The sequence below is a fragment of the Euprymna scolopes genome, chromosome 2, assembly GCF_053919585.1.
Source record: "Euprymna scolopes isolate OS-2025 chromosome 2, ASM5391958v1, whole genome shotgun sequence".
In the NCBI taxonomy this organism is placed as follows: Eukaryota; Metazoa; Mollusca; class Cephalopoda; order Sepiida; family Sepiolidae; genus Euprymna; species Euprymna scolopes.
In genome coordinates, this window is record NC_136483.1 from 96,679,325 (window position 1) to 96,699,760 (window position 20,436).

The window sequence follows — 20,436 nt, forward strand, 5'->3', positions numbered from 1 at the left end:
ACGATGAAAGAAGAACTACCGTTTGATATCGCCGCAAATAATTTCTTCGTTTGCATATTTTAAAACAACAAAATAATCAGAATTGACCTTTCCGGGGCATTGCTCGTCAAGCTCATATATGAGCAAACGTGATATTGTAAACAAACACAGACGGAATTTGATTAACGATATTATCATTTTTTAATTATTTTTTTATATCTTAGCACTAAGTGAGACTAACCTATGCTCCTCCATCCCCTCTAACTAGTTTGACATGTGTGGGTACCTCCCACTCTGCCGTAAGAAATCTGACAGACAAATGCATGGGATTGGAGTCTACATTCGAAACACCCTCCCCCTTGACTACAGAAACTAAACTAGAATCGGACGATCAAGCCTTTATGTACTTTAGACTTAACATGCAACATAACATTAGCTACTTTTATTTTCTCTACGCTCTCCCTCGACCCAGGACCGTACCCTAATAAACAAAGTCGATGACAGCATAGATACAGCACTTTCCCTCGACACTAGCGCACAAGTGCATGCATTTGGTGACTTCAATGTCCACCACAGAAACTGGCTTGGGTTTTCTACTTACACAGACGCAGCTCCAACCCGTTTCCCGGACCAGCAAGAACAACATGCATCACTTCTAGATCTGTTTCTGACCACAGTTCCCGATGAATGTGTAACTAATGCCATCTTGGGAACGTCGATCATGCAATGATAATAGTTGAAATAGCCCTAAACTCTAGAGCAAAAACTGAAGAGCGACTGCTCAAAATAACGAGATATTATAAAAAAGACTGCCTGCGAAGCCATCAGGGACCTCATCAGGGACGCTCCATGGCAAAATATCTTTTAACTTCCTGCTGAACAGTGCGCAAATGAGACCCCTGAATGGTTCAAAGCGGCAATTGAAGCACATGTTCCCACGCGCAAATTCTATAGCAAACCCCACTCCCCCCAATGGTTAACTTCTACTTGGTCAGCTGCGATAGCGCAAAGACAGGATGTGTACAGCAAATTTAACCGACATAAGTAGAGTTCAAAGAGACAGAAGTACATAGAAGCAAGAAATAACTGTAAGAAAGAAATAGCGACAGTTAAGAGAGAATTTACTGAAACCACCAAAAACGCATCGAAGCACAGAAATTAGGAACCCGAGACTTCTGGAAAATCTACAACAGTGTAGTAAAAAATGGGCAATCAACAATTCCCCCACTATCCAACAATCATGAGATTGTTTGCTCTGCAACTGAGAAGGCTAACATGTTTGCCAGGCTATTTGCCTCCAACTCCACACTGGACTCTGCTAACCACCCCCTCCCTGACTTTCCTTTGCGGACAGACACCACACTAGACGATCTGAAAATCACCCCTGCTCAAGTGCATGCTATCATAAGAAAGCTTGCCATAGCAAAAGTATGTGGACCTGATCTCATCCCGCTTGTGCGTTTAAAAAGTGCACCGCCGAAGTAGATCCAGTTCTCTCCAAACTGTACAACAAACGCCTTCTGCTGGAAAACTGCTTCTGTAGTGCCAGTTTTCAAGAATTCTGGCGACAGAACTGACCCAGTAAATTATCGCCCCATTAGCCTCCTCCCGCTTTTCACCAAAATATTTGAGACCATAATTAACCACGCTTTAGTCCATCACCTTACAGATGCTAAGCTTCTGACTGACCAACAATATGGATTTAGGCAAGCCCGTTCCACAACAGACATCCTAACTGCAATCTCAGAACGTATATACCAGTCACTGGACAAAGCGGAGAGGGTATAGCGGTATCTCTAGATATGTCTAAGGCTTTTGACAGGGTATGGCATAATGGTCTTCTCAAGAAAATCAGATCATATGGTATCACTAGAAGAATAAATCACATAATTAAATCCTTCTTAGATAAGAGAAAAATCCAGGTTGTCCTTAACAGTCGTACATCTAAACAATATGATATAAATGCGGGAGTACCTCAGGGGTCTATCCTTGGGTCTCTGTTATTCCTAATATTCATAAATGACCTCACTGACAAAATTGTCTGTGAGATGGGTATGTATGCTGACGACACCGCGCTCTATAACAGACACGACAGGAAAACAAATGAACACATATCTAAAGAAATAGAAGAAACACTAGAAGAAGACCTCCGATCCGTAGTGGAATGGGGACAAAAATGGATGGGTATATTCAATGATGCTAAGATTACACATGTTTCCTTCAATAATTACAAGAAATCTTCCCAACCGCCAATGACTTTTTATCTGAAAGTACATCTTTTTAACTCCTCGGGCTAACGTTCACAGGAAACATGAGTTGAAAGAATTACATTGAGAACATTGCCAGGACCGCAGAGAAGGTTGGGTCTCTCTACCGTGCTAGAAAGCAATTTACGCCTGAAAGTATCCTATAACTCTATAAGGCCGTCATTCGCCCATGTATGGAGTATTGTTGTCATATTTGGGCTGGAGCATCTGCCAATAGTCGCTCGCTCCTAGACAAGGTTCAGAAGAGAGTCACCAAATGATAGGTTCTGAAGAGTCAGCTAAACTTCAGCCTCTGTCACATAGACGAAATGTAGCATCCCACTGCCTATTCTACAAGTACTTTAACGGTGAATACCTGACGAACTGCAAGGATTTGTGTCCTTCGACATAAACACCCCGACAAACCCGACAAGAAGCTAAATCCCACCCCTTAACAGTAGAGATCTCTAGATGCAAGAGAGCCTTCTACTCTAATAGTTTCTTCCCCAGAATAGCTAGACATAGAATCCCCATCCGGGTCCCTACTTCCCTTACTGTACTGACATGCAGAAGTTCAAGTGTAACGTGAACCGACATCTTGCTGGACAACTTCCTACACAGTACCCTGATGCTTATGTCCCTGATAGTAGCCCCCTACAACAAAGTGGCAATGTGCCTTGTTTGGGGTGAAAATGCAATAAAAGCACTTAATAGATGTGAAAAGTCAATCAATGCAAAGGAATACATTCGGATATCAGGATAAGAACTGATACTAAGTATTCAGAAGCTGTAAATATTCTAGAACATTATTTTTCAACATGATAATACCCATGTACACACTGCTAAAGTTATAGAAAAATGGTTTTCTGCTAACTCAATTGATGTGATGTTTTGGCGAGATTAAAGCCCCGATTTAAACTCAATCGAGAATATTTGGTCCATAATATCTCGTGAATTAACCGGAAGAACTTTTTTGAACAATGACAAACCGTGAGAAGCTGTGCAAAGCGACTGGAATAGCCACTCCTCTTCACAGTGTTCCACTTTGGTTGAGAGCATATTTACAAGTATTGATCTTTTAAAGAAATCAAAAGGGAATGCGATTCCATCCTAAGCATTTTTAAAAGTAAATGTATTGTTCTATCTTATTAGTCTCGTTTAAGTTTCCTGAATCAATTTTTCTTTGTTCAGTATAGCCTTTAGTGCAATAAAATGTATCAAATTTGTTTGGCCCATTTTTTTTTTGCTCACGGGTCAATACTAAAAAGTATTTTTTAAATGGAAAATGCACACACACATACACCCCCATATATATATATATATATATATATATATATATATATATATATATATATATATATATATATATATATATATATATATATACATACATACATACATAGTGAAAGAGAAATAAAGAGATATATTATCTTCAAATGTAACAAACATTTATGAGCGTCTATTATTTTCCCAATCGTGATTTTTACAATCTTTCCACTATTTTAATTTAACTTTATCTTGCCTATTCTTCACAAATTAGAATTCATAAATATTCAAATTTTCAATGTTCCGTTGTTTTCTGTCGTTTTGTTTTTATTGGAGACAGCGATCAAATCTTTGGAAACATTTTAACGAATAACAGAAAAAAAAATACCATGCTTCAGTCCTCTATGTTAGAAAAAGAAAAACAATTTTGGAATATTTAAATTGCTTTTTTTTATTCAAACATATTTAAAATCTGCTATGTCCGTCAGTTTTAGTCTGAAAGTAAATTTGATACTATGTGATATTTAGTAAAAGAAAGTAAATTTGATACTATGTGATATTTAGGTTTGACTCTCTCTCTCTCTCTCGCTCTCTCTCTCCCGTCCGTCTGTCTCCTTCTCATGTTTGCCCCTCAGTTCTCGTTTTGTGCCATTTATTGCTTTTTATTTCGTGTATTCTGCTTTACGTTTTCCATATTTAGAAGCGGCTCCAATGAATTTTAAGTCTTGGTTACAGGCATTTAAAATTGTTGCATTTAAAATTGTTGTAGACTCTTGAAAAGTATCTTATTTCTATATATCTTATGAGATGGCTGACCAATTTTTATGATCTCATAATCAAAGTTTCCGCTACAGTAGAGAATAGAATACACACTACTAAAACCTAATTGTCACAGCGGGTGAGATTCAAAAATACACTCTGGTCGTGAGGACACCTTTTTATGCAATAAAATTCAGTTTTAAACTTTAAAAGTTCCACAGAAACATATCGAATGCTTCAGACTACAATTCTGCATGAGTAAAACATCCGTTTTCAGTGGCATAAGTTATTCAAGTAAGGCAGAGAGTCTGAGTGATCATGACAGGTGTGCGAGGAATAAGTAAGGACATCAGAGTTTATTGGTCATTCAAAAATATTCTATAAAAGAGAACCGCCGTATATCTATAAAGCCAAAAGTTGCAGTTTGATGTCAATGTGGTAACCGTACACACCATTATTTGCGAGGAAGTGACGATGTGTGTGTGCAGTCAGCACCAACCCTATTCAGAGTTTAACCGGCTTCCTCCGAAGGAGCAAGTTTCATGGGAGTATGTAATTCACAAGCGGTCCCCAGTCGCATGTATATCCCCGATAGGGGAGATGACAACGTTAGGTTTTTGCAACTTTTTGCAGGGAGGTGCCGACGTCCTCCTAAATACAGCACCTAGACTTCCCAAGTTGGTCACCCATTTTAGTAATGACCAGGCTCGACCTTGATTAACTTCTGTGAACCGGCATATCAACGTGATTATGCCGTGGAAGTGACGATGCAGAACATGTATGTCCCAGGAGTGCTCAGAGAACATCAGAAAAGAAGACGTTGTCATGATATCAGAGTGATGGTTGAATATATCAATTCAGATCTCGCAGTTCCTGATGCTTTGGGGATCTTCGATGAACGGGGGATCTACTGCTATACCGAAGAGACAGAGTTCCCTATGGAAGCCTGCTGACTCGCCGAGACCAAAACAGGTTGGAGAGTGTTAATCCACCCAGAAACATATGATTATCCCTTTTTTCTAAAGCACGACCTCGATCTACATACACTGGGTTCTCACTAGACAGACAATCAACAAGAAATACTATGTTGAAAATGAAAGTGTGTGAGGAAAATATTCCGTTGGAAAACGCCAGCGCTTTTCCTATTGAGTTATTAGCATTTTCACCAGGACAATTCACCAGTCCACAACTCCATTCTTGTCACAGACTATTTGACGAAGAGGGGCATCAAGACAGTTCCTCACCAATTCTATAGTCCAAACATCGCTATTTGCGACTTATGCTTATTTCCTTAACCTCAGGAAAAATCCGAGTTTCTCCAAGTGCACATTGCTGAACTCGAGAATATTTGAGTTGGACTTTGAAACAGAAACCTCTATACAATCCATGGAGTTGCATTCTCTTGTTTTGTAATCCATAGGTGGATAGACATCCTAAGTAATTTGCAAATTTATTTAGCGTGTTGCCCGCAAAGAATATTGAACCCTCAACATCTAGAGAAGTGGAACTAATCGGAATTTTGCCACGACGCCACGGGACCTTTCAAATAAGATCGGAAGGTTACATCGATCTAAACCTTGTGAAAAGAAATTTTAAGACAAGGACAATAGTCTGAGATTTGATTAATTCTTTTATTATGTACGATTTATAGTATAGACATCACTTAATATTCTTTAAAGCAACGGAATTGTTTGTTCATTGCTTAGTTTGGTTTGTGTGGTTGGTGTAATAACAATTCATTTGTGTATATTTCATGCGGTAAAACAATGTCTATTTAAAAGACTTCATTAATTGGATCGGTATCTGTTTTACGGAAAATTCTGTTATTTCAGCGCCATGCATTGCTCGTCTTATCTAAAACTCATAAATATTCAAACTTCGATTTTCATTGCTTCGTTTCTATTTTAAATAAAGATCAAACGATAAAAGCTATTACTGCGATACTTGAAAATATAAAAAAAGAGAAAAATGTATATTTTATTTTACTGCTATTTTAGTTGCGTTCAATACTCTCAACGATCGGTCAGTAGATCTGTCTCACTTCTTACGGAGAAAGCATTTAGCCGTTCTCTCATTTCAATTTTAACGCTGGTATAGTATTTTGTCAGTATGTGGCTTAGGTGCTGAAATAGTATTTTAGAACCTAATGTCATATCCAGACACTAAACAGCACTTGCGTCGGTTTGTGATGCTAAATTTAGTAAAAAACTTTTTTATTTGTACGACAGGGGTCGGTTTTATCACGCATTATTGTCATTCTGAGACACTGAATTTTGCACAATATATGAATCTGCCTGTTATGCCTAAATTCTGATTACTATTTTCGAAGATCTTCTATGAAGTTTACATTTAGGGTAATATTTTAAGCGTTATAGATCTTAGGTTCGAATATAATTAAAATATAATTTTTATAATAATTAAAATATATTTTTTTATAATAACTAAATATATTATTTATAATAATTAAAATATATTATTTATAATAATTAAAATGTATTATTCATGTCAGCATCTCATTGCAAGAATTTGAATTCACTCTTCATTCATTTAGGATACTTAATTACAAAATCCTATTTCTGTGTTTTATACATGAGTTCAAAATAGGTATTTCGTCGGTGTGACACCTTACTTCAATAAAATATTTTCATGGCGGTGGCATGCTTAATTCTAAACGACATTTGTGTTATCATGTGACGCTTCAATTTGGGATAGTGTATTTGTCTGTGTGTAGCATTGGTTTTGATTGCATTTCCGTCGGTCTGTTACTCTTTAAGCTCGTATTCTCGGTATATAATTCTTAGTTTGTAAACAGCATACTCTCTTAGTCAGTTGTGCTTAATTTTGTAGCGTTATCAGTATCAGTTTGTCATTTATAGTTTCCAAATAGTTTATTGTTTTTGTGACAATTCTCTGTTAGTATACTTAGTGATATGATGTTAATATGTTCTGTTAGTATATTTAGTGGTATGATGTTATTATGTTCTCTTAGTATATTTAGTGGTATGGTGTTTATATGTTCTGTTAGTATATTTAGTGGTATGATGTTAATATGTTCTGTTAGTATATTTAGTGGTATGATGTTAATATGTTCTGTTAGTATATTTAGTGGTGTGATGTTATTATGTTCTGTTAGTATATTTAGTGGTATGATGCTATTATGTTCTAAACTGCATTTCTGTTCGGCTACAACGTCATCATTATATTTCTATCCGTATGATTTGGTTGGTTGTTTTGTTTTACGGCATATCAACCCTTTTCAGGTTATTTGATGCCGAATCTGGTGATTTTGAAGAACGATTTTTGGTCAGGGTGGACCTGGGTGCAATGACAATTAAAAGGTGGCTCCATTATCTGTCGAGACTGAACAGTAGCGATTATAATAAGGATGGTATGTTTTTTTTCTAAATAACGCTTTTATCGTTTTCTGATGTGTAAGTTTCTGATAGGCTATTTATTTGTATATGCTACATTATTTACTAAATAACATTTTTGCCTGCTTAAATTACGGATGGTATTTTCTCTGTGAAACTCACTGTGGCTATAAACTAGTTGCTTCAATCTGACATGTATACATAAGGACTTGTGTTTTTGTCTTTCAGTAAAACTTACGATTTGAAAAATAGTTCTATTGGTTTATTGTGTAATGTCGACAAATTCCTTTTGTAATCATTCTTAATTGATTCCGTTTGTCTTTCTGGCTGATTACCAACGGTTTCTCTTGTTATTTGATCTAGAAAGATATCTTTTGTGACGAATTCATTGAATTGCCAGTTTTCTCTCTTTTATGATATGGGTGATATCTTTGTTTGTATTTATTTTGCATTAGAACCATAATCAAAACACATCGCTATTAAAGTTCTTTATTTTTTAGATGAGGACCCTTTGTTTATATTACTTGAATTGATTGGATTTTCCTCAAGCACACTGGTTTTGTTTGGAAAACAAACAAGTAAAAGATGCATTGTTGCCCGGGAGTGCACAGTGAACGATGCAAAAAAATGACTAATTTCAGTTCCCCCCATTTAGCCCCAAAATTCATCAGGGGATGCCAAATACTTGTGAAAATAAACAGATAGTGCAGTCTTAGCCTTAAAATATGGTAATTTGAGTTCTGTCCCTGTAAAAAAAAATAACTAAGTCCACGATTGCCCACACACATTTAACTCCCCAGGGCCATTACATAGTTAAATTGGAGGTCAGCAGCATGTAAAACTGCTACAGAGACATACACAGAAAATATTGGACAACTATGGTAAAATAGTCCCAAAAACGGAGTGTTTTTATTAACCCTAAAAGAACCCCTGGGGCACAGCCAAGAGTTATCGCGAAGTATAGACAAACAAAAGCATATAGAAATATATTAGTTACAACTTTTCAGAAAGTTTTATACAATTCAAGCCATCAATTATTTTTAGAATACGCATTAAAGTGTCAATTTTAGCCATTTTAATCCGAAAAGCTCCCTTAGTGGGGCAACCGAATTTTTCTCGATAAATGTCCGCTCTGTTACATTTTTACCCATATCATGTTTAATGTTCAAAAAATTTCAAGGCGCAGTTATTGAGAAAAGTGCGGACAGATGAACGGACGAACGAACGAGGGTGAATTTACAAGTCCACCCTCCTTTTTTCGGCGGACCAAAAAGGAAATTTATTGGCCCCCTCTGCATAGAAATATGAGGTGGTTGTTCACCCTTGCCAGTTTTTGGTAGACATTTTAAAGTCTTTGTCATATTTTTATTATTTCGTCTCCGCAGCGATTTTATATTAAAGTTCTGATTTCTTTAGATGAGTGTTGAATATTTCTACTACTAACATTGTTCTCGCCAACACATAAAGATAATTAGCTCTTCGCGGAGATAGATCAGTCTATCCGCATAAATATAAATATCCTTTTTTATGTTTGTTACGTTAAAGTTTGAAATGGCACTTTATATTCGTCAATATATCGCGATTCGAGGCTTTCTTCGTTTGTGGTTCAGACTGTCCTGCTTCTATATGAAATGGCCTATCCTTAGGAATGTTACATTCAGTGTGATATAGAATTGTAGATGCATATATATATATATATATATATATATATATATATATATATATATATATATAAAATATATTTTAGTCATCGACATACAGACCTGTTTCGTTGTATCACAACTCATCAGTGCCGCTAGACTAACACCTCTCCCAAGCCGAGGATCGAACCTAGAACCGTCGTGATGACAGTCGGCAGTCCTACCCCTTGACTATGGAATCGGTGGCCGAAATTAACCTGTCCGAACGATTATTTAAATAAACATCCGTCCGCTACTCGTAGAGGGCTCAAACGTTTGTTTGTAAACAAATCGCGAGCTTCGCATTATTTCAGCTAAATTAAGTAGCAAGTAAGATAATTTACGAGAGTGCTCTACCAAAGAGGGGAGCTTTATAAAATATATTTTAGTCATCGACATACAGACCTGTTTCGTTGTATCACAACTCATCAGTGCCGCTAGACTAACACCTCTCCCAAGCCGAGGATCGAACCTAGAACCGTCGTGATGACAGTCGGCAGTCCTACCCCTTGACTATGGAATCGGTGGCCGAAATTAACCTGTCCGAACGATTATTTAAATAAACATCCGTCCGCTACTCGTAGAGGGCTCAAACGTTTGTTTGTAAACAAATCGCGAGCTTCGCATTATTTCAGCTAAATTAAGTAGCAAGTAAGATAATTTACGAGAGTGCTCTACCAAAGAGGGGAGCTTTATAAAATATATTTTAGTCATCGACATACAGACCTGTTTCGTGGTATCACAACTCATCAGTGCCGCTAGACTAACACCTCTCCCAAGCCGAGGATCGAACCTAGAACCGTCGTGATGACAGTCGGCAGTCCTACCCCTTGACTATGGAATCGGTGGCCGAAATTAACCTGTCCGAACGATTATTTAAATAAACATCCGTCCGCTACTCGTAGAGGGCTCAAACGTTTGTAAACAAATCGCGAGCTTCGCATTATTTCAGCTAAATTAAGTAGCAAGTAAGATAATTTACGAGAGTGCTCTACCAAAGAGGGGAGCTTTATAAAATATATTTTAGTCATCGACATACAGACCTGTTTCGTTGTATCACAACTCATCAGTGCCGCTAGACTAACACCTCTCCCAAGCCGAGGATCGAACCTAGAACCGTCGTAATGACAGTCGGCAGTCCTACCCCTTGACTATGGAATCGGTGGCCGAAATTAACCTGTCCGAACGATTATTTAAATAAACATCCGTCCGCTACTCGTAGAGGGCTCAAACGTTTGTTTGTAAACAAATCGCGAGCTTCGCATTATTTCAGCTAAATTAAGTAGCAAGTAAGATAATTTACGAGAGTGCTCTACCAAAGAGGGGAGCTTTATAAAATATATTTTAGTCATCGACATACAGACCTGTTTCGTGGTATCACAACTCATCAGTGCCGCTAGACTAACACCTCTCCCAAGCCGAGGATCGAACCTAGAACCGTCGTGATGACAGTCGGCAGTCCTACCCCTTGACTATGGAATCGGTGGCCGAAATTAACCTGTCCGAACGATTATTTAAATAAACATCCGTCCGCTACTCGTAGAGGGCTCAAACGTTTGTTTGTAAACAAATCGCGAGCTTCGCATTATTTCAGCTAAATTAAGTAGCAAGTAAGATAATTTACGAGAGTGCTCTACCAAAGAGGGGAGCTTTATAAAATATATTTTAGTCATCGACAGACAGACCTGTTTCGTTGTATCACAACTCATCAGTGCCGCTAGACTAACACCTCTCCCAAGCCGAGGATCGAACCTAGAACCGTCGTGATGACAGTCGGCAGTCCTACCCCTTGACTATGGAATCGGTGGCCGAAATTAACCTGTCCGAACGATTATTTAAATAAACATCCGTCCGCTACTCGTAGAGGGCTCAAACGTTTGTAAACAAATCGCGAGCTTCGCATTATTTCAGCTAAATTAAGTAGCAAGTAAGATAATTTACGAGAGTGCTCTACCAAAGAGGGGAGCTTTATAAAATATATTTTAGTCATCGACATACAGACCTGTTTCGTTGTATCACAACTCATCAGTGCCGCTAGACTAACACCTCTCCCAAGCCGAGGATCGAACCTAGAACCGTCGTGATGACAGTCGGCAGTCCTACCCCTTGACTATGGAATCGGTGGCCGAAATTAACCTGTCCGAACGATTATTTAAATAAACATCCGTCCGCTACTCGTAGAGGGCTCAAACGTTTGTTTGTAAACAAATCGCGAGCTTCGCATTATTTCAGCTAAATTAAGTAGCAAGTAAGATAATTTACGAGAGTGCTCTACCAAAGAGGGGAGCTTTATAAAATATATTTTAGTCATCGACATACAGACCTGTTTCGTTGTATCACAACTCATCAGTGCCGCTAGACTAACACCTCTCCCAAGCCGAGGATCGAACCTAGAACCGTCGTGATGACAGTCGGCAGTCCTACCCCTTGACTATGGAATCGGTGGCCGAAATTAACCTGTCCGAACGATTATTTAAATAAACATCCGTCCGCTACTCGTAGAGGGCTCAAACGTTTGTTTGTAAACAAATCGCGAGCTTCGCATTATTTCAGCTAAATTAAGTAGCAAGTAAGATAATTTACGAGAGTGCTCTACCAAAGAGGGGAGCTTTATAAAATATATTTTAGTCATCGACATACAGACCTGTTTCGTTGTATCACAACTCATCAGTGCCGCTAGACTAACACCTCTCCCAAGCCGAGGATCGAACCTAGAACCGTCGTGATGACAGTCGGCAGTCCTACCCCTTGACTATGGAATCGGTGGCCGAAATTAACCTGTCCGAACGATTATTTAAATAAACATCCGTCCGCTACTCGTAGAGGGCTCAAACGTTTGTTTGTAAACAAATCGCGAGCTTCGCATTATTTCAGCTAAATTAAGTAGCAAGTAAGATAATTTACGAGAGTGCTCTACCAAAGAGGGGAGCTTTATAAAATATATTTTAGTCATCGACATACAGACCTGTTTCGTTGTATCACAACTCATCAGTGCCGCTAGACTAACACCTCTCCCAAGCCGAGGATCGAACCTAGAACCGTCGTAATGACAGTCGGCAGTCCTACCCCTTGACTATGGAATCGGTGGCCGAAATTAACCTGTCCGAACGATTATTTAAATAAACATCCGTCCGCTACTCGTAGAGGGCTCAAACGTTTGTTTGTAAACAAATCGCGAGCTTCGCATTATTTCAGCTAAATTAAGTAGCAAGTAAGATAATTTACGAGAGTGCTCTACCAAAGAGGGGAGCTTTATAAAATATATTTTAGTCATCGACATACAGACCTGTTTCGTGGTATCACAACTCATCAGTGCCGCTAGACTAACACCTCTCCCAAGCCGAGGATCGAACCTAGAACCGTCGTGATGACAGTCGGCAGTCCTACCCCTTGACTATGGAATCGGTGGCCGAAATTAACCTGTCCGAACGATTATTTAAATAAACATCCGTCCGCTACTCGTAGAGGGCTCAAACGTTTGTTTGTAAACAAATCGCGAGCTTCGCATTATTTCAGCTAAATTAAGTAGCAAGTAAGATAATTTACGAGAGTGCTCTACCAAAGAGGGGAGCTTTATAAAATATATTTTAGTCATCGACATACAGACCTGTTTCGTTGTATCACAACTCATCAGTGCCGCTAGACTAACACCTCTCCCAAGCCGAGGATCGAACCTAGAACCGTCGTGATGACAGTCGGCAGTCCTACCCCTTGACTATGGAATCGATGGCCGAAATTAACCTGTCCGACCGATTATTTAAATAAACATCGGTCCGCTACTCGTAGAGGGCTCAAACGTTTGTTTGTAAACAAATCGCGAGCTTCGCATTATTTCAGCTAAATTAAGTAGCAAGTAAGATAATTTACGAGAGTGCTCTACCAAAGAGGGGAGCTTTATAAAATATATTTTAGTCATCGACATACAGACCTGTTTCGTGGTATCACAACTCATCAGTGCCGCTAGACTAACACCTCTCCCAAGCCGAGGATCGAACCTAGAACCGTCGTGATGACAGTCGGCAGTCCTACCCCTTGACTATGGAATCGGTGGCCGAAATTAACCTGTCCGAACGATTATTTAAATAAACATCCGTCCGCTACTCGTAGAGGGCTCAAACGTTTGTTTGTAAACAAATCGCGAGCTTCGCATTATTTCAGCTAAATTAAGTAGCAAGTAAGATAATTTACGAGAGTGCTCTACCAAAGAGGGGAGCTTTATAAAATATATTTTAGTCATCGACATACAGACCTGTTTCGTTGTATCACAACTCATCAGTGCCGCTAGACTAACACCTCTCCCAAGCCGAGGATCGAACCTAGAACCGTCGTGATGACAGTCGGCAGTCCTACCCCTTGACTATGGAATCGGTGGCCGAAATTAACCTGTCCGAACGATTATTTAAATAAACATCCGTCCGCTACTCGTAGAGGGCTCAAACGTTTGTTTGTAAACAAATCGCGAGCTTCGCATTATTTCAGCTAAATTAAGTAGCAAGTAAGATAATTTACGAGAGTGCTCTACCAAAGAGGGGAGCTTTATAAAATATATTTTAGTCATCGACATACAGACCTGTTTCGTTGTATCACAACTCATCAGTGCCGCTAGACTAACACCTCTCCCAAGCCGAGGATCGAACCTAGAACCGTCGTGATGACAGTCGGCAGTCCTACCCCTTGACTATGGAATAGGTGGCCGAAATTAACCTGTCCGAACGATTATTTAAATAAACATCCGTCCGCTACTCGTAGAGGGCTCAAACGTTTGTTTGTAAACAAATCGCGAGCTTCGCATTATTTCAGCTAAATTAAGTAGCAAGTAAGATAATTTACGAGAGTGCTCTACCAAAGAGGGGAGCTTTATAAAATATATTTTAGTCATCGACATACAGACCTGTTTCGTTGTATCACAACTCATCAGTGCCGCTAGACTAACACCTCTCCCAAGCCGAGGATCGAACCTAGAACCGTCGTGATGACAGTCGGCAGTCCTACCCCTTGACTATGGAATCGGTGGCCGAAATTAACCTGTCCGAACGATTATTTAAATAAACATCCGTCCGCTACTCGTAGAGGGCTCAAACGTTTGTTTGTAAACAAATCGCGAGCTTCGCATTATTTCAGCTAAATTAAGTAGCAAGTAAGATAATTTACGAGAGTGCTCTACCAAAGAGGGGAGCTTTATAAAATATATTTTAGTCATCGACATACAGACCTGTTTCGTTGTATCACAACTCATCAGTGCCGCTAGACTAACACCTCTCCCAAGCCGAGGATCGAACCTAGAACCGTCGTAATGACAGTCGGCAGTCCTACCCCTTGACTATGGAATCGGTGGCCGAAATTAACCTGTCCGAACGATTATTTAAATAAACATCCGTCCGCTACTCGTAGAGGGCTCAAACGTTTGTTTGTAAACAAATCGCGAGCTTCGCATTATTTCAGCTAAATTAAGTAGCAAGTAAGATAATTTACGAGAGTGCTCTACCAAAGAGGGGAGCTTTATAAAATATATTTTAGTCATCGACATACAGACCTGTTTCGTTGTATCACAACTCATCAGTGCCGCTAGACTAACACCTCTCCCAAGCCGAGGATCGAACCTAGAACCGTCGTGATGACAGTCGGCAGTCCTACCCCTTGACTATGGAATCGGTGGCCGAAATTAACCTGTCCGAACGATTATTTAAATAAACATCCGTCCGCTACTCGTAGAGGGCTCAAACGTTTGTTTGTAAACAAATCGCGAGCTTCGCATTATTTCAGCTAAATTAAGTAGCAAGTAAGATAATTTACGAGAGTGCTCTACCAAAGAGGGGAGCTTTATAAAATATATTTTAGTCATCGACATACAGACCTGTTTCGTTGTATCACAACTCATCAGTGCCGCTAGACTAACACCTCTCCCAAGCCGAGGATCGAACCTAGAACCGTCGTGATGACAGTCGGCAGTCCTACCCCTTGACTATGGAATCGATGGCCGAAATTAACCTGTCCGAACGATTATTTAAATAAACATCCGTCCGCTACTCGTAGAGGGCTCAAACGTTTGTTTGTAAACAAATCGCGAGCTTCGCATTATTTCAGCTAAATTAAGTAGCAAGTAAGATAATTTACGAGAGTGCTCTACCAAAGAGGGGAGCTTTATAAAATATATTTTAGTCATCGACATACAGACCTGTTTCGTGGTATCACAACTCATCAGTGCCGCTAGACTAACACCTCTCCCAAGCCGAGGATCGAACCTAGAACCGTCGTGATGACAGTCGGCAGTCCTATTCCTTGACTATGGAATCGGTGGCCGAAATTAACCTGTCCGAACGATTATTTAAATAAACATCCGTCCGCTACTCGTAGAGGGCTCAAACGTTTGTTTGTAAACAAATCGCGAGCTTCGCATTATTTCAGCTAAATTAAGTAGCAAGTAAGATAATTTACGAGAGTGCTCTACCAAAGAGGGGAGCTTTATAAAATATATTTTAGTCATCGACATACAGACCTGTTTCGTTGTATCACAACTCATCAGTGCCGCTAGACTAACACCTCTCCCAAGCCGAGGATCGAACCTAGAACCGTCGTGATGACAGTCGGCAGTCCTACCCCTTGACTATGGAATCGGTGGCCGAAATTAACCTGTCCGAACGATTATTTAAATAAACATCCGTCCGCTACTCGTAGAGGGCTCAAACGTTTGTTTGTAAACAAATCGCGAGCTTCGCATTATTTCAGCTAAATTAAGTAGCAAGTAAGATAATTTACGAGAGTGCTCTACCAAAGAGGGGAGCTTTATAAAATATATTTTAGTCATCGACATACAGACCTGTTTCGTTGTATCACAACTCATCAGTGCCGCTAGACTAACACCTCTCCCAAGCCGAGGATCGAACCTAGAACCGTCGTAATGACAGTCGGCAGTCCTACCCCTTGACTATGGAATCGGTGGCCGAAATTAACCTGTCCGAACGATTATTTAAATAAACATCCGTCCGCTACTCGTAGAGGGCTCAAACGTTTGTTTGTAAACAAATCGCGAGCTTCGCATTATTTCAGCTAAATTAAGTAGCAAGTAAGATAATTTACGAGAGTGCTCTACCAAAGAGGGGAGCTTTATAAAATATATTTTAGTCATCGACATACAGACCTGTTTCGTTGTATCACAACTCATCAGTGCCGCTAGACTAACACCTCTCCCAAGCCGAGGATCGAACCTAGAACCGTCGTGATGACAGTCGGCAGTCCTACCCCTTGACTATGGAATCGGTGGCCGAAATTAACCTGTCCGAACGATTATTTAAATAAACATCCGTCCGCTACTCGTAGAGGGCTCAAACGTTTGTTTGTAAACAAATCGCGAGCTTCGCATTATTTCAGCTAAATTAAGTAGCAAGTAAGATAATTTACGAGAGTGCTCTACCAAAGAGGGGAGCTTTATAAAATATATTTTAGTCATCGACATACAGACCTGTTTCGTTGTATCACAACTCATCAGTGCCGCTAGACTAACACCTCTCCCAAGCCGAGGATCGAACCTAGAACCGTCGTGATGACAGTCGGCAGTCCTACCCCTTGACTATGGAATCGATGGCCGAAATTAACCTGTCCGACCGATTATTTAAATAAACATCCGTCCGCTACTCGTAGAGGGCTCAAACGTTTGTTTGTAAACAAATCGCGAGCTTCGCATTATTTCAGCTAAATTAAGTAGCAAGTAAGATAATTTACGAGAGTGCTCTACCAAAGAGGGGAGCTTTATAAAATATATTTTAGTCATCGACATACAGACCTGTTTCGTGGTATCACAACTCATCAGTGCCGCTAGACTAACACCTCTCCCAAGCCGAGGATCGAACCTAGAACCGTCGTGATGACAGTCGGCAGTCCTACCCCTTGACTATGGAATCGGTGGCCGAAATTAACCTGTCCGAACGATTATTTAAATAAACATCCGTCCGCTACTCGTAGAGGGCTCAAACGTTTGTTTGTAAACAAATCGCGAGCTTCGCATTATTTCAGCTAAATTAAGTAGCAAGTAAGATAATTTACGAGAGTGCTCTACCAAAGAGGGGAGCTTTATAAAATATATTTTAGTCATCGACATACAGACCTGTTTCGTTGTATCACAACTCATCAGTGCCGCTAGACTAACACCTCTCCCAAGCCGAGGATCGAACCTAGAACCGTCGTGATGACAGTCGGCAGTCCTACCCCTTGACTATGGAATCGGTGGCCGAAATTAACCTGTCCGAACGATTATTTAAATAAACATCCGTCCGCTACTCGTAGAGGGCTCAAACGTTTGTTTGTAAACAAATCGCGAGCTTCGCATTATTTCAGCTAAATTAAGTAGCAAGTAAGATAATTTACGAGAGTGCTCTACCAAAGAGGGGAGCTTTATAAAATATATTTTAGTCATCGACATACAGACCTGTTTCGTTGTATCACAACTCATCAGTGCCGCTAGACTAACACCTCTCCCAAGCCGAGGATCGAACCTAGAACCGTCGTGATGACAGTCGGCAGTCCTACCCCTTGACTATGGAATCGGTGGCCGAAATTAACCTGTCCGAACGATTATTTAAATAAACATCCGTCCGCTACTCGTAGAGGGCTCAAACGTTTGTTTGTAAACAAATCGCGAGCTTCGCATTATTTCAGCTAAATTAAGTAGCAAGTAAGATAATTTACGAGAGTGCTCTACCAAAGAGGGGAGCTTTATAAAATATATTTTAGTCATCGACATACAGACCTGTTTCGTTGTATCACAACTCATCAGTGCCGCTAGACTAACACCTCTCCCAAGCCGAGGATCGAACCTAGAACCGTCGTGATGACAGTCGGCAGTCCTACCCCTTGACTATGGAATCGGTGGCCGAAATTAACCTGTCCGAACGATTATTTAAATAAACATCCGTCCGCTACTCGTAGAGGGCTCAAACGTTTGTTTGTAAACAAATCGCGAGCTTCGCATTATTTCAGCTAAATTAAGTAGCAAGTAAGATAATTTACGAGAGTGCTCTACCAAAGAGGGGAGCTTTATAAAATATATTTTAGTCATCGACATACAGACCTGTTTCGTTGTATCACAACTCATCAGTGCCGCTAGACTAACACCTCTCCCAAGCCGAGGATCGAACCTAGAACCGTCGTGATGACAGTCGGCAGTCCTACCCCTTGACTATGGAATAGGTGGCCGAAATTAACCTGTCCGAACGATTATTTAAATAAACATCCGTCCGCTACTCGTAGAGGGCTCAAACGTTTGTTTGTAAACAAATCGCGAGCTTCGCATTATTTCAGCTAAATTAAGTAGCAAGTAAGATAATTTACGAGAGTGCTCTACCAAAGAGGGGAGCTTTATAAAATATATTTTAGTCATCGACATACAGACCTGTTTCGTTGTATCACAACTCATCAGTGCCGCTAGACTAACACCTCTCCCAAGCCGAGGATCGAACCTAGAACCGTCGTGATGACAGTCGGCAGTCCTACCCCTTGACTATGGAATCGGTGGCCGAAATTAACCTGTCCGAACGATTATTTAAATAAACATCCGTCCGCTACTCGTAGAGGGCTCAAACGTTTGTTTGTAAACAAATCGCGAGCTTCGCATTATTTCAGCTAAATTAAGTAGCAAGTAAGATAATTTACGAGAGTGCTCTACCAAAGAGGGGAGCTTTATAAAATATATTTTAGTCATCGACATACAGACCTGTTTCGTTGTATCACAACTCATCAGTGCCGCTAGACTAACACCTCTCCCAAGCCGAGGATCGAACCTAGAACCGTCGTGATGACAGTCGGCAGTCCTACCCCTTGACTATGGAATCGGTGGCCGAAATTAACCTGTCCGAACGATAATTTAAATAAACATCCGTCCGCTACTCGTAGAGGGCTCAAACTTTTGTTTGTAAACAAATCGCGAGCTTCGCATTATTTCAGCTAAATTAAGTAGCAAGTAAGATAATTTACGAGAGTGCTCTACCAAAGAGGGGAGCTTTATAAAATATCTTTTAGTCATCGACATACAGACCTGTTTCGTGGTATCACAACTCATCAGTGCCGCTAGACTAACACCTCTCCCAAGCCGAGGATCGAACCTAGAACCGTCGTGATGACAGTCGGCAGTCCTACCCCTTGACTATGGAATCGGTGGCCGAAATTAACCTGTCCGAACGATTATTTAAATAAACATCCGTCCGCTACTCGTAGAGGGCTCAAACGTTTGTTTGTAAACAAATCGCGAGCTTCGCATTATTTCAGCTAAATTAAGTAGCAAGTAAGATAATTTACGAGAGTGCTCTACCAAAGAGGGGAGCTTTATAAAATATATTTTAGTCATCGACATACAGACCTGTTTCGTTGTATCACAACTCATCAGTGCCGCTAGACTAACACCTCTCCCAAGCCGAGGATCGAACCTAGAACCGTCGTGATGACAGTCGGCAGTCCTACCCCTTGACTATGGAATCGATGGCCGAAATTAACCTGTCCGAACGATTATTTAAATAAACATCCGTCCGCTACTCGTAGAGGGCTCAAACGTTTGTTTGTAAACAAATCGCGAGCTTCGCATTATTTCAGCTAAATTAAGTAGCAAGTAAGATAATTTACGAGAGTGCTCTACCAAAGAGGGGAGCTTTATAAAATATATTTTAGTCATCGACATACAGACCTGTTTCGTGGTATCACAACTCATCAGTGCCGCTAGACTAACACCTCTCCCAAGCCGAGGATCGAACCTAGAACCGTCGTGATGACAGTCGGCAGTCCTACCCCTTGACTATGGAATCGGTGGCCGAAATTAACCTGTCCGAACGATTATTTAAATAAACATCCGTCCGCTACTCGTAGAGGGCTCAAACGTTTGTTTGTAAACAAATCGCGAGCTTCGCATTATTTCAGCTAAATTAAGTAGCAAGTAAGATAATTTACGAGAGTGCTCTACCAAAGAGGGGAGCTTTATAAAATATATTTTAGTCATCGACATACAGACCTGTTTCGTTGTATCACAACTCATCAGTGCCGCTAGACTAACACCTCTCCCAAGCCGAGGATCGAACCTAGAACCGTCGTGATGACAGTCGGCAGTCCTACCCCTTGACTATGGAATCGGTGGCCGAAATTAACCTGTCCGAACGA